A 24,071-nucleotide genomic window follows, 5' to 3' on the forward strand; every position below is an offset into this window, starting at 1 on the left:
GGAAGCAGATCCACCACTTCCAAACTATTTCTGGCCCATACCTTTCTTCCAGGACCTGGAACAATGGAGTCATTTGCTCAGCAACCCAGCTTCATCATGCAATCTTTCCTTCGCTTCCTTCCTCTGGAATAAATAGAGCTTATCCTCCTGGGACCCTGTGACCTGATCCCCAGTGCCGATACCAACTCTTACTCAGTCCCGGAGGCTAGAGGGGAAACCCGAAGAATCCACAGAAGGTGAAGGCTAACACCTTGACCTGTTTCCAAACAGCAACCCTGCTGCTCTTGATGGGCAGGACAGGAGCTGCGAGTGGAACTGCGACCCAGGCCTAGATAAAACCCACAAACGATTTGGTTTGAGCTTTTGCAAGAGATCAGGATTGTGTAGCACAGCCTTGTTTACAGGTTTATGGATCTGCCTGGGGGCATCTGACGCCCTTGACTATGATTTATGAGTACAGGACAAAGATTATCTCAGACTGGGCTGGAAATGGATCTTGGCTGAGTTATTTAACTCACCGGATGCAGTGTGTGAGAGTTGATGGCCTTGTTTCTCAATTTGTCAGTTGTAAAGGGAGTCCCCACGGCTCAATTTCAGACCCTGTATTGTTTACATAGCCCAGCAATAATACATCACATGTGGCAAAATCTTACAAATTCATTTTTATGCTGATGATATGGCTCAGGCATAAGAGGGCTAATGTGCTTCTCCTTCTATTTGAAATTGCAGCAAAGTTTCTAAAGGCACAAAGGGCCTTTTGTGTTCTGAACCATGCAGAAGAGAAAGTATAGGACAGTTTTTAGAAGGTCTAATGAAGGGTTTGATCTGGCTCGGCTGCCATCTGTGAAAGAGCCCCATTATAGCAGTTACCGTCATTATAATTCCATACCATTGGAAGGGAGCTGTCAGGATTTCTCATACTATTACTATTATTACTATTATTGTTTGGGAAGCTATGGAAAACAGCTTCCATTTGGCTGTTTGCATTTAGGCAATGGGAAAGGAATAATTTGAGCGATGACTTCCATCTGGTACTTTATTCCAATGGCCCGCGCCAGCCACATGGAGATGATGCCTCAGCACACACACTAAGCACCAAAGGGATACCATGCTTAAACTCTGGAGGTGGATTTCAGCCATTTCCATGCAAATCATGTAAATCAACTCACTGTGAGTCACAACAAATTGCTCACACCCTGTGTCAGAAGACTAGCAGGAAAAACCACTAGCGTCTTTCAAGAAGCACAGAAACACCCTCCCCGCCCTCCTCCCCCTTTCTCCCCTCCCCCATCCTCCCTCCTCCTCCCCCCTTGCTTCCCTTCCCCTCCCCCTCCCCTCCCCAACAGGCAGAAGTGGCATTTAGTTCCCAAACTTAGAATCTAAGAATGCAAAACCATGGGCATCTTCTCAGGAAAGAGTGGCGCCTTTGAAATAAGATTTCATGCTCCATGACACTAACAAATCAAAAAAATAAACCAATAAAACGGTAACTTCCTCAGGAATTCAGCATGTTTGAAATGAACGTTAGTGAGAAGGGAAGGGAACACAAGGAGCCATTGGAGAGACTTCCAGGAATTTTCTAACCTTGCAAAGCCCTGTCTCTTCCCCCAACACTGAAAGATAGCCAGTAGCTACGTGGCCACGGGCAATTTGGGTTTAATTGTGTTTGCCCAAACCATACATTCCACTGTCAAACCATAAAAACGGATCCTAGAAATCACAACAACTTGAAAACACTAGTGGCTTGGGCCTGTTGGCCGTCTCAGACGAAGAGTCCCAGGAAAGTTTTATGGGAACTTGTCTGTTGGAATTTTTTGAGATCCTTATTGGGAGCATTTGGGATATTTCTAACACACAGTACCTTATTTAGGAGATGTACGGCAGATCAAACACCAACTCGACACCTCCAAGTAATGTCCCAGCTAAGTGTTAGAAAAGGTATGGCAGAGAAATGCACAGCTAAGGCCTTTACTCTCGTTTGTAGCTCTCCGAATGGCAAACGTTTATGGTGATCCTATTATGTGTTGAGTAGTAAAAGCACTTGGGTAAGAACACGGGGTTAGAATCAGATAGGCTTGAGTTCAATGCATGGCTTTATACCTCAGTAAGTGGATGCCCTTAGGCAAGCTCTTTTACCTCTCTAAGGCTGGAACACAGTAGAAGGTTGGTTTGAAGGTGTCCCCACAGTGTCAGAGATTTAATCCCCCCCTTCCGTGCAGCAGCAGCAGCAGTCTTGAGAAGTGGGGGTGTAACAGTGGCTGATTAGGTCTCAAGGGCTCTGCACTGATGACTGGATTAATGCCATTATCTCAGAAGTGAGTTTTCTACAAAAAGTGAACCCAGGCCCCTCTGGTTGCCTCTACCTGTTCTCTCTTTCCCTTCCTCCTTCCACCACAGGCTGATGGCAGCACAAAGACCCTTACGAGACGCTGCCCCATGCTCACGCACTGCCCAGCGAGCAGAACCACGAGCCACACACATTTCTTTTCTTTTTAAAATTATCCAGTCTTAAGTATTGTGCTCCAGCAGCACAAAATAGTCTGTGATAGAGCTCAATGACATTTATTGTTCAAGAAATAAATGACCGAGCTTTTGTTGTATCGTCTGGGCAATGCTGCTGTCCAGGGCAATCCTACTTTGCAGGGTTACTGCAGATGTAAAGAGAAAGCAAGGCGGACAGCAGACAGTGTTCTTTCCTTACGCTCGGTGCCCCCTGGCCTTCTCTCTCACGGTGAAGAACAAAGAAATGAGCGCTGCTCTGGCAGGTGCGTGAAAACCACAGCACACCAGGGATGCAGCAACACACAAAGGTGGGATGGAAAAAAAAAAGGCTTTGCAGAGGAAGTGACTTCCTGAGCGCAGTTTTATAAGAGAAGTCAAGTCTGGTCAAACTAAAGAAGGGAAGGATGGCATTCCAAAGAGGTTGGAATATTTAGCAGCAAAGAGGCCTGAGGGTATGGCGCACTCTGACAGGTTCATCTGTGTGGTTCCCTGGCACACGGTGGCAGGGAGTGGGTCGGAAGCACTGAACTGCTCCCAGTTATTCTCCTGGGCTCTAATAGGGCTCACCAAGGAGGCCAAGGTGTGCCCTGGAAGCCATGAGCTGTCCAGAGTACACACGCCTGGTGTACTTAAATCTAGATCAGATGCCAAGGACGTAGCACAGAAAATATACGCTGCCAACATGGCTGCTGGGTGGTGGGGACCATCGAAGCTCCGGCACAAGGGAGCCTCCAGCAAATCTGCATATTACTATTAGCCTGCAACACTCCTCTATAAAAGACACCTGAATTCTTTTTTTTTTTAATTTATTTTTATCCTATGATACAATCCCATAGGCTCTGGGATTCGCTGTACTCCCTCCCAAACTTCCGTCACCTCCACTGATTTCCCCTGTATTATCGTAACAGTACAGTCCTGCATAAGCAGTCCATCATGCTGCTACCTAAGTGTATCGTGACATTGCAGCTATGGACAACGGCACAGAGGACGCTCGAATTCCTAATGCTCGAGTGTCTTCAGCCTGCTACTTTACAGTCTACATTTCTGAACGCAACGGCTGTATTTTAGCTTTTCAGCTCATGAGCCTTGTATCTTAATATTTCACCTCTTCCACTCTGTTGTTGACCTTTTGTCTCACTATCATCAGATAGTTTACCTTTAATTTAGATACCACCCATCGTTGTCTTTGTCTCATGTACCTTATTTTGAACAGATTTAAAAGTTTATTTTTAACCATTACTTTATTACTTTTCCTTTCCAGTTTCATTGACTTTTCTGGCAATGTTTAGTTTTATTCTTATAACTTTATTTCTTTTACTTTTTTAAAAGCATGATTTTGTCTTTTTCACTTCATTTTCCTTTTCTTTCTCTTCTTATTTGCCTTTGTTTTCTTATCTTTGATGCTATGTTGTTTTTTTTTTTTAATGTCCAGGAAGAAAAATGCTGACAGAGAAGGAAGCATGGTAGAAAACACCCCTAAAATGCAACCTGAACTTCCATCCCCAGGCCTACAACCCTACCTGATAAGCTCCACCAATGACTTGAAAGAAATGAGTTCAGAGAGAAAGAAAACTTGCTTAAAGAGAGTTAACCCCTTCCCTAAGCTAAACAGTTCCGCAACATAGTATAAGAAAGTTACTGCAATCGTTTTTCTTTTTGACATCCTATTCACTGAGTCTTATAGGAGTTTTCTGGCATGTTAAGAGTGTGTGTATGTGTGTGTGTGTGTGTGTGTGTGTGTGTGTGAGCAAGTGCCTGACCAAGCACTGTTACACCTCCCTTTTGTGCACTGTCAGCCCCTATGTGTTCTCTCACAGAGCACAGATACCAGGGAGAAGGGACTCGGTGCATTTGGGGAATACTAACACATCTCCCAAGGACAGTTTCAGAAGGAGAGGAGCAGGCAAGGCTCAGCTTTTCAGCGCTACTGTCTTCCTAAACAGAAAGGGAAGAAGTGGCCCTACTTCCCATCCAGCACCCTGCTTATGGCCTGGGAAAGCTGTCAAGGACAACCCAAAGTTTTGGGACCCTGCACCCATGTGGGAGACCCGGAAGAGGCTCTGGGATCCTGGCTTCAGATCAGCTCAGCTCTGGCTGTTGTAACCACTTGGGGAGTGAATCATCGGGTGGATCATCCTCCTCTCTGTATATCTGACTTTCCAATTAAAAAAAAACAACTTAAAAAAAAACAAGGAGAAATAAACAGAGGAAAATGAAAAACTCTATATCATACAATACACAAAATATCATTCCAGCATAAAACCATTATGTTCATTTTGATGACTATATATGCACACTGTCTACTTTTTCTTTTAAGAAAATTAAGCTAGATTGTTTATACTGTCTAGTAATATGTTTGTCTTATCCAAGTTAATTCCAAATGTCAGTAACCAACACCCAACATGACTTCTAGAAATTTTTTCCTCAGCATGATTCTCACTGCCCACCCCCAAATAGGGGAAGTGCAATTTGTTTAATCCCGTCATTTCTAGATATCAGAAACAGCACAGGGAGGAACACCTGTAACTACATCCTGCGCACACCCAGGATCATTTCCTGGAGAGCATTTCCTCAAGAGAGTCTTCCTCAAGGCTATACGTGTCTAAACGTGTTCTTATCTCGTCCACCTGCCATGGAAGCAGGCAGGATCCGCTGAGGAAGGTCAGAAGTGTTGATTTCTACACACCCTCCCAGGGAAGAGGTATCATTGTTCTGCCAATTCATCTTTGCCACGGCTGCCAATCTGAGAGCTGGCAAGTGGTGCCGCCTCTGCCTTGGCACTCCTCGCATCCCTGTGACGCTGAACATCTCCTCGCACAGCTGCGGCCGTGGCGCCAGCTCCACCGCATACAGTGCGCAATCCTGACACCCGCTGGAAGGCTCCAAAGAAGAAATCTCCCAAAGTGCGTTAGTGTTCACAGCAAGATTTAGGCAGTTGTTTGTTTCCGCAATTACCGTGGCCAATTGCTAAATCCCTTTTTCTTGCTGTTTACAAATAAGAAAAATAAGCATAACTGTTTCACCTTAATGTTATTTTTACTAATCACCAGGGGAACACAGATATGTGTACTAAAAATAAATTTTTTTAAAATAAAGATTGTAGAATTATCCTATTCTTGAACAATGTTTCCCAAAGGAAAGCCTGTAGAATACTAATCTACTCACTCTCCCCCTCACCAGGAAGTACGCAGTAAAATGTAGAAAAGCAGGTTCCATGTCTTGATAACATAAGAACAAAATTAAAGGAAATGGCTTCCTCACTGCAGGACTTCTCAGGACCTTACTCAACTGCATACTCTTCTCTTCCACAAGGAGGCGCTGTGGAGGAGATGCAGCTCCACCCACAAGAATGAAGAACGCGGTTCACGTGGAACAAGAACTGTCCAGCGCTATGAGATTGGTAACTCTGGGTCCCTTTGAATGCACAAGTCCTGTTGCCCTGAGACCCTGCCCTGCCCTCCAGTGCTTCTGTTAAGCAGATCAGTTAGTGATTCCTCTTGCGTCCCAGGAGAGAGGAGTCACTCCTGGGTTTCCTGCCGTGTGGTCTACATCAACCTGCTATCATTCCCCCCAAGTGGAAGAACAGGCCCTTTCACTTCTGAGCTGCCATCAGGTGGAACCATCATGGCCTCCTTACAGAATGGTAGAACAGGGTCTATGGTTATCCACTGACGGTACCGCAACGGTACTGCAGCCGATCTGGGACAGCTCAGGAGAAGGATGCCCAACCAAGTCCTCAGAACACAGGAAATCAAACTAGCAAGGCAAGCTTCATGACGGTGTGCTTCGTCATGGTCCAGGGGTGGGCAAGATACCGTGTCCAGCTTCCACATGAGTACACCGGCAGCCAGTTCTCTTGAAGCCTCCTGGCACTGAGTTCAGATGTGCGCACATTCTGAAGGGCTGATTGCGCTTGCTCTGAACTGAACACTGCAATGAACTGACCATCCAACTGAACACTGCAATGGTGTAGCTGTCAGGCCTCAACTCCAAGCTACTTCACCCATTCCTGCCTAAAACCCAAGGTTCATTCCCAGTGTGACAACAGAGCCCAGACCTGCAGCACGTTAAACTACCTGTCACACCCTGTTCAGGTGCATTCCAGCTCGTAGCTACCACCAGCACTTGGAGAGCTCTCTGTTCAAAGCACCTTCAAACAAGGTCACTCCAAACGAAGAAAGTTGCAATAAAGCCTGGCTTTGGCAGGGCTCGCCAATGACTCTCACTCCCCGGCACATGAGTGCAGTGGAAACAGTGGTTGGCATCAGAGAAGTCATGCAGCACTAAGGACCCTGGGCTACACATACGTGTGTGGATACACACATACACATAGAAACACATATGGCACACACACAAATATACACCTGTGTATATGAATGTATATATCTGTTTATGTGCTAATGTGAATGTATACATGCACGTATATATGTATATGAATATAAACATGTGAATATGGATATATTGTATTATTTATACGGAGTGAACCAATCTCGCCTATTTCACAATACAGCCTTAGGAGCACGGTGATACTTCCCTGCTTTTGGGCACCTGATTCACTGGCTCTCTGGGTATAGCGAACGGGACCATTTAACGTCAGGGATAAAACCGTACACCTGGTCTCTCTGCTTCTTAGAGTCAAACACACGGGACTGCTCTCCTCCTGACCCCAGTCTCCGTCAAGGGTAACCGGCGCCCAGAAAGGCGACTGGCCTCCGCAGAGGGCTGAGGGAGCTGCGTGCATCTCCATGAATCCCATTTCCCATTGCACCAGACACAGCTGGAAAACGGATCATTTCATGACAGTCTCCAAAGAATGCACTGATGCCCTCTAACACCAAACTGCCAGCAACCTCTTTCAGTAAGCTTGGTTCCCTTACCGAAACTAGGAATTGCTCACCAGCTTTGTGATCTCCAAGTGCCTGCTGGGACGGCCATGTCCCCGTGGCCCGCCACCCTGAGCTGCCGGGCAGTGACGCTCCCTGCGGCCTGCAGGCGGGCAGAACACTTGGCTCTGGGCTGGAGGGGCTCTTGGTCCCATGGGCGGGCCTGCCAGGACGCCTTCCGTGCTCCAGGCAGGAGAGAGGAGAAGAAACAGTCTCCAGGGAGGGAAATCCGTGAGGGAAACCGGTGCGGGAAGGCGGGAACGCGGGAACGAGGGGAGCTGTCCTAGTGGCCGTGCCCTGTAGTCACATGACCCGTAAGCCCGCCTTCCCCCTTCCGGCCACGGGCCCTCGGGGACCTCGCGGCCCGTGATGGAGCCGGAAGTCCTCAGGCACGGAGGCGGCAGCGGCGGCACGACCACTGGGTTTCAGGCCGCTCTCAGCAGCAGCTCTAAAGAAGCAACTACCGGAGACCCCACACGACTACATATTCCCTCCACAGGGTTGTGGCTTCCACCTGCACCTTCTGACGGCATGGCGACGGCTTCTGAAGAAATATTGGTGTGTCAGGGGACTGGCGCAGTAGCCGAGTGGCTAAAGTACTCTTCTTGCTCATGCCGGGATCCCATATAGGCACAGGTTCTAATCCTGGTGGCCCTGCTTCCCATCCAGCTCCCTGCTTGTGGCCTGGGAAAGCAGTCGAGGACGGCCCAAAGCCTTGGGACCCTGTGTCCACGTGGCAGACCTGGAGGAGGTTCCTGACCCCTGGCTTCAGATCAGCTCAGCTCTGGCTGTTGGGGCCATTTGGGGAGTGAATCAACGGATGGAAGATCTTCCTCTCTGTCTCTCCTCGTCTCTGTATCTCTGACTTTCCAATTAAAAAAAAAAGTATGTGAGAAGCAGGCTAGAACTCTGCACCGCTTGGCCCAGAAAACTGCTTGGGAGCTTGGAGACAGACATACAATCCACGTAGGTATGCGGACACTAAGAGCCAGAAAATAGGTCCCGAAAGAAAAGCTAAAATTCCCCTCAGCTGATGCTGTGTGCGGGAGACACACCAGCTTGCGTGTTTCCTGTATAAGTGCGGTGGCCAGAGCCCCACGCAGCGCAGCCTGTCCTTCAGCTCTACGGCCCAAGCGTAAGCCGAGTGCTGCCCAGATCTGCTGGTTGGTATCAGTTCTGCGAGACCTTGTTGCGAGTCAGGTGATGTGTACTAAGGCATTTCAGGCCAATTACTAAGATCTGAAGGCTTCTACATTCCAGCGCAAGCAGGCTGAGGGCCGCCTCACCCCCACGCACCACCCAAAGTTAGCGGGGATGCTTTGACGTACGATGTGACCCGTGTTATCGTCGAAGCCTTGTTTAGAACTTACCAGCAGTAGAAATGAACTAGGCAGAAAACATCCTTTGAACGTGGGAGGAAAGGAGTTCTGGATGGGAATTGTCCTGCTCTGTGATTTTCAAAGAGACTGGTTGAATCCAGGGACGTAGGAGCTCTTCGCAGAATGTGCCCAAACGGGTGAGACGGGATTAAGGACAGCGGTTTTGTTAGGCGCGCACAGCCCACTGCTGGGGTGGCCTTCCAACACTTGGCATGTGCTGGTGGACCTTGCAGACATGGCATGAAGCAAAAGAAGCTGGACACCAAAGGTGAGGTATTGCATGACTCCATTCTAATGAGTATTCTAATTCTAATGAAAGAAGAGTAGTCACACCCAAGGAAGTGGTGATTATCAGGGTCTGGAGGGAGGAATATTGGGAAGTGGTTTGTCAGTGTGTATAGAGTTTCAGTTTGGATTTATTACAAGGTACACGAAACGAGTAATTGTACAACAGTGTAAATGTACTTACTGCCACTGATCTAAACAGTTTAAAATGTTTAAGATAATTAGTTTTATGTTATATATATTGTCTTGCAATATAAATATTGGGAAAGGCATTAAAGTCATGTTAACACCAAATTGAGATTTTCTACCTGACCACATTAGGACTGAAGTTGAACCAGAAGGTAGGTAATATTCTAACGTGGTAATTCAGTGTGATTGAAGGTAATGTGAAATATTTCATAACCACCAATGTTTATCAAGTTTTGGGACAACACGGTCTTATCTTATGTACTTATCTTATCTTATGGACATAAATGAGGATAATGAGTTCCAGAAAAATGAGGCGTCATTAGTAGATTTCCCAAGGTCACCTGTAGTAAAGGATGTGCTATTGGCTATGCTGACTTAGTGTCACCCACAGTGACCCTGAATCTCCCTTTCCTGCCACTTCTCTTCTCCCTTGGAATCCAGGGCATTAAATTCTTTCTATTCATCATTTTTCTTACTCTATTTGTTATTATTTTCTTATTTAATCTTTTCATCACAAGAAAAATTCTTTAATTTTTTTAATTTTTTTTTTTAAGATTTTATTATTATTAGAAAGCCGGATATACAGAGAGGAGGAGAGACAGAGAGGAAGATCTTCCATCCGATGTTTCACTCCCCAAGTGAGCCACAACGGGCCAGTGTGCGCCGATCCAAAGCTGGGAACCAGGAACCTCTTCCAGGTCTCCCACGCGGGTGCAGTGTCCCAATGCATTGGGCCGTCCTCGGCTGCTTTCCCAGGCCACAAGCAGGGAGCTGGATGGGAAGTGGAGCTGCCGGGATTAGAACCGGTGCCCATATGGGATCCCAGGGCGTTCAAGGCAAGGACTTTAGCCACTAGGCCACGCTGCCGGGCCCGAATTCTTTAATTTTTTAAAAAACTTTTCTACATTTTTAGTTTCTCTTAGCCTTTCCTGTTTTCCTTCTATTTTTAATTTTGACACATTTTTATGATGTTTTAAAAAGGAAAACACTGCAAATCATTTTGAGCTCAAACTACAGAGAATTCCCACCTAACTCTTCCTCCTTCAGATTCCCGCATTACCAATGCCTTCCACTGCAACTGATGAATCAACACTAGTACAATAAGATTGAAGTGAAGCCCGTGGTTCACATTCGGATGCACTCCTTGTGTTGTACCTTCTACTGATTGGACAAATGTGTAGCAACTTGTCTTCACCACTGTAGAATCATCTAGGCTAAAAATCCCATTTGTTTCTCTTTATTCAACTTCATTTAGAGACTCCCCAGATTTGTGACCCTGTCCTGTTCCTCTTCTTGCTGTTTCCATCTCTTACGGGATCACTTTCATGCCTACATTTTTGGAAACCACTTCTCTTCTGACAGTTCTCTAAGTTAAATTCCTGGTTTGTGGTGTATCTGCACTTGGGCAATGAGAGAAGCCCCATTGTGTTCTCCACACCCTACGCCATTCCAATCACTTCTTTTTCTTAACAACATGCCATCTTTCTAGTCATCTCATCATCCTGAAATCAACTTTGACTCGTCTTGCTTTATCCTTTGCAGCAGAGATTTTAAAGGGCAGTGACAGGATGGAGTCATTTTGGTGATGAGCTTAGGTGCTTAGGCTGTAGAAATTTATCTTCAAGTCCTCTGAAGCATGCAGGGTGAATGACAACAAGTAGTGCCATGGTAAGCCAGCAGGTACTTCCATAGAAATGGTGCTTCTTTGTAGTCAGCCAAGAAAAAGACCCTTCATTCTTTTTTCACATCAAACAGGTCTTCCCCTCCCTACCCTCTCTGTTGCTTTTGCTGTCTCCCTTCTCTGACCCAGATCTTGGTGCTGTTGGGAAAGACAAGAGGAGACCAGGTTTATTGATTATGAACAGAATGATTGAACCTGTTTTCTTAAGCTAAAGGTTAACTAGTTCATTAAAAGTCGTTTTTAAATATAAACTGATGGGCCCTGCTGATTGTCTAGTAGCTAAATCCTTGCCTTGCATGCACTGGAATCCTGTATGGGCACTGATTCATGTCCTGGCTGCTCCACTTCCCTTCCAATTCTCTGCTGGTGAACTGGGAAATCAGTAGAGGATGGCCCAAAGCCCTAGGACCCTGCACCCACAAGGGAGACCCGGAAGAAACTCCTGGCTCCTGGTTTCAGCTTGGCCCAGCACCAGCTGTTGCAGCCACTTGGGGAGTGAACCAGCAGATGGAAAATCTTTTTTTCTCCTCTCTGTAAATCTGACTTTCCAATAATAAATAAATAAATCTTTAAATATAAACCCATCAGATTAATAAAATGGCCTGTGCAAAGCTAAGTGTGAGTAGATGTTTGCCATCAAGTAGTTCACTGAAGAGCTTAAATTGAATCCAGGTAAATAAGAAATGAAAATTCAGCTTGATGTGGTTGGTGAAAGACATTGGAAGAAGACCAAATGATGTGTCAGGGTTAGGATTTTACGTGGATGTATATTTGTGCCTGAGTGTATATAACAGGAAGCTGGTCATGGTGACATAACCAGATGGGGTCATTTTTCCTCAGATACCAGGAAATGAAGGGTTAGGTATCTCAGGGCAGGTCCAGAAGTCCCATGAAGTCATCCAGCACCAAATAACCTATGTCATTCTCTGCCAGTCCTAGTTAATGACTTCCATCTTCACCAAATATGAATTCTGGGCATGAAAATCAGACAAAGGTTCAAGTAAAAAGGCACATATCAAGACCAGCCATCTTTTTAAACTAGGAACTAAGAGGTTTTCTAGAATTTGCCCCCAGTGACTTCCATTGACATTTCATCTCAGTGTCGTGGGGCCACCTGAGGTGCAAGAGAGCCTAGGGAGTTAGCCTGGTGAAGTGGCCACATGGAGGCTTGGGATTCGTCAGGAACAGCTTCAGGGGCCAGCCAACCACCAGGCCACAAGGATCCATTGCTCCAAGTGAGAGGTCTAGGCATTGAGTTCCTGAGACGTCCTAACATGGTAGCCATTTGTTAAACAGACCCTCCTACCAAGTCCAGGATGACTACAGCCCCTGCTGTCACCTGATCACAAGCTCAGGAGACACCCCCAGGCAAAACCACCTGGACAACCCCACCTGGGTTTCTGTCTCATCCACCTGGGTTGCTATCACAATAGTACTGTAGATGAAATGGCTTATAAATAACAGAAATGTATGTTCCATGGTTCTGGAGGCTGGGTGTCTAGGATCAAAGGGCCAGCAGATTCAGGGTCTGCCTCCTGGTTCAGAGAGGTGTCTTTGGCTTGTGTTCTCATGGAGTGGAAAGGACAAGCCCAACATCTCTCTCAGTATGTTGTCTTTTCTTCAACACATTCAGCAATGGAGGCAACCAGGTCCCATACCATGTATCCTGAGGGGGCCTGGCTCAATCTCTAAAGCAAAGAGAAGCCCCTGTGATGCTTGTGAGCACTAAATTCACACTTGAATCTTTGGAAGAGCTCCCCTTCCTGACACTGAGTCTTGTCTTATAGCACTGAAGTTCTTCACCATGCAGTCTCCCATGGTGGGTGCAGACTTAACCCATGTGATTGGGGGCTGAGTCTGCCCCTTCGGGGAGCCTATTGGAGTCACGAATGAGACATAATGTGAGTACATTATATGATCAAGAGATATTTAATCTGAGCCAAATTTATCTAGCCATGAGGGTGATATATCAAGAAGGCAAACCCACTGCCTGCTCAGAAGCCTCTGTGGTTGATTTATGCCTGTTAGCAGACCATTAACGTCACTGTGTACCATGTTCATGCCACGGCACTGCCCTCTCCTACATCGCATGGGACTGTTTGGAAAAGGAATCCCACCTTTCAGCCCACGATGTCATATGAACAGCACCAGTCACGCAGAAAATCTCTGGGGTCCATGGAAGTTGTCTCTAATCCCCAGGTTCCACCTATGTGATTTGCAGCTCTAATGGTGGCCTTGTCTCAGGGCCAACTCGGGTGTACCAGGGAGACACCGGGCGCCACTTGGACTGAAGAAATTATTTATCACTTGAGGCTTTCAGAGTTGCTAGAGGAGGGAAAACTAGAAAACTCCAGGCCTCCCATGGTTCAAGGAACACTCTGCCCAAATATTATTCCGCACCAGACATTTACGGCCCTTCTCAGCTACCCTCCGAATTCCGGCTCGGGGGCCACTGTCATGCCCTGGGGGAGGAAGCCCAGCCATCACTGCCATCCCATCCAGCCTTCTCAGGTGACTTGGGCCCTGCCAAGGAGCATACCAATCTCACTGGCAATAGACCGCCTCACTGCCCATGAGATGCGCAAGTGTCTTAAGGCTATGACCTCCCGGTGTTTTGTAATATAAGCACTCTCCACCTACAAGCCTGTAAGTCAAGAAGCATTGGGTTGTGGAGTCCAAAGAGTCCCTATCACTGTGTTATTGTAGCCTCCCATTCTTCCTCCTGATTGCTCCTCTCAACATAATCTACAGCGGTCAGCGATAAACCTGCTGCCACTCAATTTATAGGCAAACAATTCCCGTCTCTTCTCAGGCACTTATCTCTTCCAGCAGTCAAAGACAAACTATATATAGTGTCTCCCTGGCGTCTAACCCTAAATTGTGTTCTTTTTTCTTTTTTCTTTTTAATGACACAAAGGAGATGCCAATGTTTTATGTTGAGGAAAAGAGCAGAGTTTAGCTTCTCCCTGGATCCTGGCAAACAGCTGTGTATGAAGTGATGCTGCAGGCCTGCAGTTGTAAGAAAAGCTGAGAGAAAGGGTGGTTTTGCTGGAGGCTGGGCCCTGAAGTGGACTGTTGGGGGATAAGCAGAATCCGTATTGGGAAATTAAGCAGTGAGAAGACTGATGAACAAGAGCAGCTCTTCATGAACCACCCCACTTCTTCCCAGGAGTTCACATCATGGTGTTGCTCTAGGAAGTATAGCCGGCATCTTATATATGCAGCACTTCGAAAACCTTTGATTGCCTTCACATAAGGAGGATCAAGATAAGAACCGCTCCCACAGCTAGATGAGAGAATCAAACTAGATGTCCTTGCCAGAGGCCCAGCACTGGGAAGGAAAAAAGTAAGGGACTCACTCAATGGCACCGGCACACAAAGACCCAGACCCCTAACACAAATAGCACCCACGTAAGAAGCAGCACAGAAAGGTGCCCGCAATGTGACAGCCATATTTAAAACATTGTCTTCTATATAGAGGCAATTGGCTGCTACTTAGCACTTCGGAAGGAATGCCAAGATTAATTAGAAGTCAGCAAAAGAAATCTTCACTTAACTGACTATTTTCTGTGGAGAAGATCCTTTTAAAAAGCATGCTGATGAAAGGGATTTATTGTGGCTGTGACCCTGGCTTATCCAGCTTGATTCACAACCTAAATCTGAGGCCCCTATCTTAGGAACAGAAGGCACACATTCTAGCTGCCTTCTGCCTCCTGAGAAAAGCCGTAAGTAGTTGAGCCAAATTTGCGTGATGCATTTAAAACTAAAAGAAGTTTTGATTAAATCAAAAGAATAGGGTTCTCCATGCCCCAAACAGTCTAGCTAACACAAGTTTTTCCTCTCTTAAGGAAGCTTTTAAAATACTTTTTGAACAAAATGCAATGATCACTCACCATAGAGAGGCAACCACTTTAAATAAATTTTGAAGTCCTTGACCCATTCTTTTTCCCCAGTTCCACCTCAGATCTTTCTACCAGAAATGCTACAACAACGTAATGTTTCTTCCCCCAGTGCTAGTCTTGGCTGTGTTTGCTGCCAAGATATCTTGACTGCAGCATTGTTGGTTGAGCACTTTTCTGATCAACATGCGTAACGTAGGCCCAGGAGGCAGAGGGTTCAGGAAAACAGGAGGCATAACTCCAGACACCCAAAGTGGTTATCAAGCATTTGTCAGATTGAGGGTCCAGGAGTGTCTAATGAGTGCTGTTGTGACCCAGAGCAGCATGAGAGAAATAGTGCTAAGACAGAAAGGCCATGTTCCTCATGAGAGAAAACTGAGAGGTGAAATTGGCCCTTGCAGCAGAGCGGGTGAGCTCTGATCTGCCCTTGAGAAGCTCCGGGTCTAATAGGAACTGACTATCAAAGCGATAAGTGTGCACATAAACAAAGAATCCAATGCCAGGAGGGGCTGGGAGCAAATCTGGCTGATAGCACAGTTCAGGCCAAGGTTTCCTGCAGAAGGTCACACCTGACTTGAGACTGAAGGATTTTTCTAGATAGAAAAGGCAGGGACACTGCAAGCTGAATACCAGATTGAGTAAAATTGAGATCATGGTGGCAGAATGGTGGTCCCTAAAAAGACTTGCCCATGTCCTAACCCCAGGAACCTGTAAATATGGCCTCATTTGGAAAAATGGCCTTTGAAGATATTATTGATTTGACGACGTCAAGGCAAGATCATCCTGCATCATTTGGGAAGCCGTAAATCCAAAATCAGTTGTTACAAAGAGAAGAGGAAAAAGCTGGGACCAGTGTTGTATAGTGAATAAAGCATCACATATGGGTGTCAGTTTGGGTGCTGGATACTCCACTTCTAATTCAGCTCCCTGTTAATGGCATGAGGAAAAGTGGAAAATAGTCCAGGTTTTTGGGACCCTGCAACCCATGGAAGAGACCAGGATGAAGTTCCTGGTTCTTGGCCCAGCCATGGCATTGTGGCCATCTGGAGAGTGAACCAGTGAATGAAAGAGCACTCTCTCTTCCTCTTCCCCCCTCTCTCTCTTAACCCTGACTGAAGAAAGAGAGAGAAAGTGAGAGAGAGAAAGGGCAAGACCACGTGAAGGTGGAGGTAGATTCTGGAGGCTTGCGCACACAAACCAAGGCTTATCCAGGGCCAGCAGAACCTAAAAGAAGCCAGAAGTTTTCTCCCTTTGGTGCCTCCCAGGCTTGGATTTTGAACTTCTAACCTCCAGAACTGGGAGAGAAGTAATTTCTGCCATTTTAGGCCACCAAATTTGCAATAATTTGTTACAGTAGTCACAGGAAGCTCACAGAGACCACCAGTCCTGGGCCTGATAGTCCCAGATCAATATCTCATCCTTTTCCTGCTCTGTTCTCTGCATTAGGGCTAAGCACACATTTCCCCAGACTCCCCTTGTCTCCTGTTGGGCCCAGTCTCAAGCGGCACCTGCTGCAGTACCTGGTTCTAGCTCCCCACCAGGCAGCATCACTGTGAATCCAGGTTCACCTGTGGGATCCAGTGCCAAACCCCCAGCTCTGATTGAAAGTCACCACAGTTCCTGGAAACATATTCTGGTGTTAGGAGAGCACAGAACTGCAACAGGAGGCATGGGCTGTCCTCGTTGCCCTGACATCCAGGTTGCTCAGCTCAGTCCCTGGAAGACTTTAAGCCATTCCTGTCAGGGGACTAGACTAGCTTACTAGGTCTGCCATGACCAAGTAGCAGAGTGGGTGGCTCAAACAGAATTGTGTTTTCCCACAACTCTGGGAGCTGGTGTTAGGAGAATAAGTTACTGAGGTATGCTTCATTTCTTCTGAGGCCTCTCTGCTTGGCTTGTAGATGGGCATCCACCCCTTGTATCTTCTCATGGTCTTGCCCTCTGGGCATGTGTGTCCAGATGTCCTCTCCTAATGAGAGGACCAGAAATACCTACATGGGCTCACTTTATCTTAATTGTCACTTTAAAAATCTTATCTCCCAATACAGTTATATTCAGGAGACCTGGCGGGGGGTGGGACTCACATATGAGTTTGGAAGCACACAGGGGCTTCAGTGTGAGCAGCCAACAGAGAGATCAGAGCAATCAGGCTGTGCCCTGGGGGAGGCAGATGCAGCTCAGGTTTGCCAGGTGGAGGTTGCAAGGAGCTGGCCGGGAGTTGGCAGCCACGCCTAGCAGAAGAAATTGAGGGTTTGGAGGGTGGGGAAGGAAGGCTATGCAAGACACTTTGTGACCCCTGGCCATTACAATGAGATGAGCATATGGGAGCATGTATAAACCCCAGAGACTTCCAGAAAGCTCCAGCTGAGGTCCTAGTGGCCGCTACAGAAAAGAGTCAACAAAGGACAGGTTTGCATCTTTTTATATAAAGATTTATTTATTTTTATTGGAAAGGCAGATATACACAGAGGAGGAAAGACAGGAAGATCTTCCGTCTGATGGTTCACTCCCCAAGTGGCCGCAACGGCCGGAGCTGAGCCAATCCGAAGCCAGGAGCCAGGAGCTCTTCCGGGTCTCCCACATGGGTGCAGGGTCCCAAGGCTTTGGGCCGTCCTAGACTGCCTTCCCAGGCCACAACCAGGGAGCTGAATGGGTAGTAGGGCCACCGGGATTAGAACCGGCGACCATATGGGATCCTGGCTCCTGAAAGGTGAGGACTTTAACCATTAGGCTATCGCGCCAGGCCTAAGATTTGCAATATTAATCCTACTGGGTCTGCTCCCGCAAGTGGGTGAAGTCTGCACGGTAAATGTCCGTGTGTGTTGGAAGGAATTTTTGCCCACTCCCCACTACACCTCCCCACCACAACACAAACATACATAGATGGCATCTGATCTCCTCGTTGCATCCCTGCCCCCGACAGTCCCAGCAAGCCTAGGGAAAGGCCGGCAGAGGCAGCCAGGACCTGCCTGGGGGTTATGCTCAGAACAACCCCGTTTGTGTGTTGGCCACATGCAGCCCATGCAGCAGCCCCAGGACCATAAGCTTATGTCCAAGGGAGTCATAGACACGTGCTTTCACAGATGAGCCACAATTTATTAATATGAGGCTCTGTGGGGTGCACCACAATAAATTGTAATTCACGAAATTTATACACCGAGATAGCACCAGCGAGGGGTCCTGTGAATTGTAATTCTCTCCACCTGACAAATGAACTGCTTCAAGTAGCGACAGCTTCAACAGAGTGAGAGAAATAAATCACCGGCCGAGCTAGGGTAGGAAATCACACAGTTTTATTGGTCTACGGCTCTGGAGCAGTGTTGATGAAGTCCGATTTGGATTTCCCCTCCATCCCTCCAACACTGCGGTTACTTTACAAGCCGGTTTTATCCTGGAGATCAGACCCCTCCCCCGACAAGACTCCCCAGGTTACTGCAATCTCTGGGGAAAAAACGGAAGTGAGAACTGCTGTGCTGGGAAAGAAACAAACTCAAGGTTTTTTTTTTTGTTTTTTTTTTTTTTTTGGTTTTTTTTTGTTTGTTTTTTATGGTCCTGGGAAGAGGTGAAGGTGACCAGGCTAGGAGGTTTCTGAGCTCCCAAGGTCTTATTACAGGAGACCCCACGGAAAGCTTCCCACCACATTGATAACCTCTAGGTCTCCAGCAAACATCCAACAGAAAGCGCCAGTGAATGTGGAATCCGCTATGTGGGAATATATTGGGGATAAACAGTTGATCAGAGGTTTGTTTTTGAACCAGCAAACAGTGGGGTTAGCTGGCATGTTAAAAGTAAATACAAGACTTCAGTGGGCAATGTTTAAACTGTAGATATTGGAACCAGCTGCTTTTAGTCATCTTTATGTCTTAAAAGAACCCATTTGTTATTGAATAACTAATGTCCTAATTACATTCTGTTCTGTTACAAGTTTTTGTTTTTTGGTTTTTTTTTTTTCTGCCTCTCCATTTGAGCAGGTTCCATTTTTCTGTAAGGTTCCATTCTAGCCAACCAGATTTGGCTTCAACAAATGGCTACATTTATTTTAGAATGTAGCCTTCAAGTCCCAAATGGCATGTATTTTGAGACTTACTCTCTGGTAGATCCCAGTGACCAAGAAGGAGTTATTTAATTCAGAAGTTCATTGGCAAAGGCCCAGCAGGGAGGTAGTGAGTCCAGAGAAGGGGATGGGAGGGAAAAGTTAACACTGGTTAGCCATCCACACGGATACTTCAGAAGTTCGTGCGATACATTTACTTTGGTGCAAAAATTCTTTGAAACGCATGCCTAGGTTTGTTTTTCAAATATATATAATATGCAATTTCCATGGACATCCCCAAGTGTCTTTGCATTTGCCAGTAAGTCTCAGGGGTTTCAGGAAGCTTTTATCTCACTTTAGAAAGGTGACTGGGGCTCTGAGAGGCTCATTAACTGGCATAGTCACACAGCAGTAATTGTCCAAAAGGCAAGAATTAGCTGACAACTCTGCCTAACTGACCCACCCATTGAGCAGGGCCCCCTTGAAGCAGAGCCTGCCACGGTGGGGGGCAGTTTCCAGTTTCATGAGCTGGCCGCCCTGAGAGGGAGAGGAGCAGGTCACAGCAGCGCTGCGGTGAGACCTGAACAATTTGCTGCAGCCACAGGAAACTTCCGAAATGCCTTCTGCAGAAGCCCTGGCTCCACTAGGAGCTGAGCGTGTTTGTGTGGCTGCAGGGCACCGGCAGTGGGGCTGTGTTATCCCAGCTCCCCCTGGCAGCAAGGAGCCAGAACGGCGGGGGCCGGGGAGGGAAGAGGGGGCGAGTACGTAAACCACAGCAATGAAATCCGACTTCCCAAACAGGAAGCCTTGGGCTTTCTGCGTCCCAGACTGTACGCTGTCTGGGCTGACCACCAAGAGTCCCGCCACCTCCTCCTTCTCACCTGATTCTCACTCGTCATTGGCTCTGCCCGCCCCTGGAGAGTCACTGCGGGCTCCTGGGTGTTCTGGAGCTTTTCCAGACAGCCCATTCCCAAACACTTCTTCCATCACATCCCTCCCCAGCTCCAAAGTCTTCCCTGCCCCTTCTTAGCCTAGAGCAGTTCTTGGATGAGGTTGTAAATCTCCACTGGGGGAAGGGGGTGTTCAAGTGCAGTCCGTGGTTCAGTAGGTCTTGGTCAAGTCTGAGACCTGCCCCAGTTCCCTAAGGCTGGCACTGAAGTGGATTTTCCAACCTGCTTTATCTCTTCCCTAATATTACCAGCCAGCGGAGACACAGCCAAGTTCCTGCCCCCTCACTCTAGGAGGATTTCTCTGCTGGCCTCTTCCCCAACCAGCAAGGTTTGCACCCCTTTTTTCTGCTCTTCAGCTCTTATCTCCCCACATGCCCTAGCCTTCCCAGAACGTCCATTGTCTTCCCAACAGGAAGAGCTGCATTCCAGAACAGGGCACAAAGAGAGCACCAGCCCAGTGCTTTCAGGAAGCGTCAGACCCAGGGAGTAGCTGGGACAGAGATGGAGCTGGGCCTCTTCCCTTCGTGGTCCTCCAGCAAGGGGCCCTGCTCCGGAGGGCCGTTTTGGACTGGCATACAGCAGCTTTTAGCATGCAGTGCTGTTTAGGGACCAAAGAGCTTGGGGCAGGGAATGTCTGGGAGACGCTGGCTGACGCAGGTAGAATTTCATTTTCTCGTTTTTACCTTGGTGTGGCCTAATGCCAGCTATTGAAAAGCAGATTGTGTACAGGGTATTTCCAAAATCCTGTGAGAGGGGGGCAAAAAAGGAATTAGAAGACAGGCTTTCTTTTTGGTGCCAAAAATTGAAAATCACGCTTTTTTTTTCCTTAGCAAGCATTTTCCACCAACTTTTTCAGTACTCCACCCACCCTCTATACAACGTTTAGTACCATCCGACATCTAACTGGAAAATAACTGAAGAAAATAAACTCTTTGCCACCCTTTGTTTCTATTTAAATATTCAAAGGCACCTCCTGACCAAGCTTCCTAACAAAGGCTGTCCCAGGCATTCCTTCGTTTTCCTGTTTGAGTCCAGACAGTAAAACTCCGCCAAGATTTTCTGGTTAAGGAACGTCTGATCCTGATATCTCACTGAAGTTACTGGGAACTGGCATAAAAGTTTCCATCTTATCTGCCCCTGTGTTATTTTGCACGGGAGGGTGTGGCGTTATCAGTGTACAGAAAGGTTTAGCGGAGGTGTCCGCAGAGTAGAGTGGATTTTCTCTTCCCCAGCTTTGCTGTCACTTGTTTTGAGGGAAATGGGTAACCGGATCTTAGAATCCCTGGGTGTGAAGTGATAACATTGACTATAAGCAATTCTATTTACTGATAAGAATAATATATAGTTTTCAAATAGTCCCATCATGAGTCATTTCTAAATAGTCAGAAGTACATTTCCTGTGATTCTTTGTGAATTGAATTAATAATCTTATAAAGTGACTCCCCTCACTTGGGTAGTCCTGTTGAATGCACATAGAATTCAGAACACAAGCTTCAGTTTGCTGCAATGAACCTGGTCTCTGGGTACTCCCAGATAGGAATCAAAGTCCAGAGCATATTGTCTCATCAGAGAGGCATTCTACTTCTAGATTATTTTTCCTGAAAATAGGAAATAATGGCACAAGAGCAAGAGTTGGACAAAATCTAGTGGCAAGTTTCCAGAAGGCAGAACATTGGCCGTGAATCCATCCTTTTCTTTGGCACAAAAGACAAACACCCCAGGTCACTGATGAATGGAGTCACAGGCTCGTTGTTCCACTTACCTTGCAGGATATCTGTGAGTCAAGTCAGATGATGCCCGAGCAAGCGTCATTAGATGAACACAGCGTGATTGGCAGGCAGATGGTGGCTGTTGATCTCAACTTAACAAAGCAGTTGTCTTCTGCTGTCCTCCCAGTCCCTCCCTCCCTTGCAGGGTTCCCTTGCAAAGGCAGAAGTGGCAGGAAGGAACATGATATTTTAGAGGGACCAGAATCTTATTCAGTGTCACAGGTGATTCTTTCCATCTCTCTCCTTTGCTTTCCCAAAGAAGCTCTCTAGTTCATTTTATCTCCTAACCCAGTCAAAGATTATTAAGCTAGGTCACTTATGGCTTCCCCACCCACATGCAAGAGAGCCCATCATTATGTTTCTGCAAGGGAGCTACCAATGATCTCCAAAAGACAGAGCAGCAGACATCCTGATAAAGAAAGGAGCCTGCAAAGAATCTCAGGCTTCCACCAGGCCTGGGATAGAGTAGGGACTTGTGATCCCAGGTATAGAGGGCCCTCAGCCCTAACAGTCCTCTCAGAAGGCAGCCGGGCCTAGTCCAGAAGCTACCTGCATGGCAAAGTTTGACCAAAAAGGCATAGAACCAGGGGTTGGTGGTGTGGGCACACAGGTTAAGCTGTTTTGTTTAATACCAGCATCCCTTATGAGCACCAGCTGGAAACCTGGCTGCTCCACCTCTGATCCAGTTCCCTGCCGCTGTGTCCTAGAAAGCAGCAGAGGATGGCCCAAGTACTTGGGCCCCTACCATCCAAGACTAGGATGAAATTCCAAGTTCCTGGCCTCTACATGGCCCAGTCATTTGAGGAGCGAGGCACTGGATGGAAGAATTTTTCTCTTTTACTCTCTCCCGATCTCTCAACTCTCCCTCCCTCTATAACTCTATCAGATCATCAATCAGTCCATCAGTCAATCTTCTTTTAGAAAAAAGGGTACAGCCAACAGCGTGCAAGACCTGTGGGGACATGGTGGATGGTCATGTGAGGAGCCCACTAGTGTGGACCAGTGGCCACTGGGCCCTACCTGAATGATCTGCATGAGTGTTCACAGGAAGAAGGGACATTCAAGAAAGTTCTTAGGCAATTTCCCACCATCCTGGCAGGATGGCTGTAACACCCTAGCAAATGTAATTTAATGTAATCAAAGAAAAAAGACATTTCAAATGCCCTATCATGTGTCAGCTTCACATGCCTGTTAGCTTTCTGGGACTTTCTGGCAAGTAACTGCTTTCTTTAGTTACTCCATAGTTTGGGAAAAACTGTTCTGAAGATCATACAGTCTCTTTCTGGAATTAGCTTCCACTTCGACCCACTCTCAGAATTTACCCAGGGAAATACCAACCCAGGAAATACTTCCTCCATAACCTGAAACCCCAGCTACGAATGACCCTCTCCTCTTCGTCCACAAGTATTTCTCAGCAAACCTTGTATGGCGAGGAATGTTTTATGTTTCTTATATCCAAATGGAACATACAATAAACACATCAAGAAATAAATACAAAACTTTTAAGACCTGCCAAAAAGTATCCACAGTAAGCAGGCAAGAACTCGTGTTCAGCTACTCTCCCAGCAAAGGCCCCTGCACTGGGACATAGAGGTGTTATTGTCTTCATTTTACCCTGAGAAAATTGACAGCCAGAGGTGTTAACTAACTGGTTACAGATATCAAGCTATTAAGTGGCAGAGCTGGTATTAAAATCCAACTCTGCCTTTTATCCTCAATTCGCTAATATTTTTAATAGCCTGCTTCTGTTTGTCAGAACACGTGTGTGTGAGTGCATGTGTGTGTATGTACACAATGAAGGACTCAGCAGCTGAAAGTAGAATAGAGAACAGAGCTTGCAAATGTAACCATTGCCATGTTTGTTTAACTCTGGAAGGAGAAACCGTGAGTTCCAGTAGGTAGCAGCTGAACTTAGCTGCAGCGTGCCCATCGGCTGGTTTAATGTGATAATCAGGGGTGGGGGCCCTGGCGACAGGGTATGATGGATTGGCTGTTGTTTTACACTTTGATGTGCCTTGGAGTTTGTGAAAACTTCACTTCAGCACTCCAAAAAGTGCCATAGCGTCATCTGTCCCACTCTGTCTACATGAGCGAGTGGTGGGGGAGTGGCTGCCACTCAGTGAAGGTCAACACCAGGTCAGAAAGTGACAGACCTTTGCTGAGGACAGCCAGAGGTGAGCTTACCACCTCCTACCCCGGGGGACTCCTGCCTCTCTCCAGTGGAAAAAAAAGAAAATCTGCACTGTCTTGGAATACTGACTGTTGACCCATCCCATCTCAGCTCAGTCATGGGCACCGGAGTCACCTCTCACACCCTCCATCGTGGGGGCAGCAGGAAGGTGGGCAGGGGTTTGGGGAGTAGCTGGGGAGAGCCTGCCAGCTAAGCTCCCTGCCTCCAGACCAGCCTGCCTTCCCCTCTTTCCCCCTGCCGGGTAGGGCCGCCAACAACAGGCGGGTAAGGAATGGCCCTTGTTCCCCTTTGGCAGATGTGGTCATCCGAA

This window comes from Ochotona princeps, chromosome 20 (assembly GCF_030435755.1).
Source record: "Ochotona princeps isolate mOchPri1 chromosome 20, mOchPri1.hap1, whole genome shotgun sequence".
Classification (NCBI taxonomy): Eukaryota; Metazoa; Chordata; class Mammalia; order Lagomorpha; family Ochotonidae; genus Ochotona; species Ochotona princeps.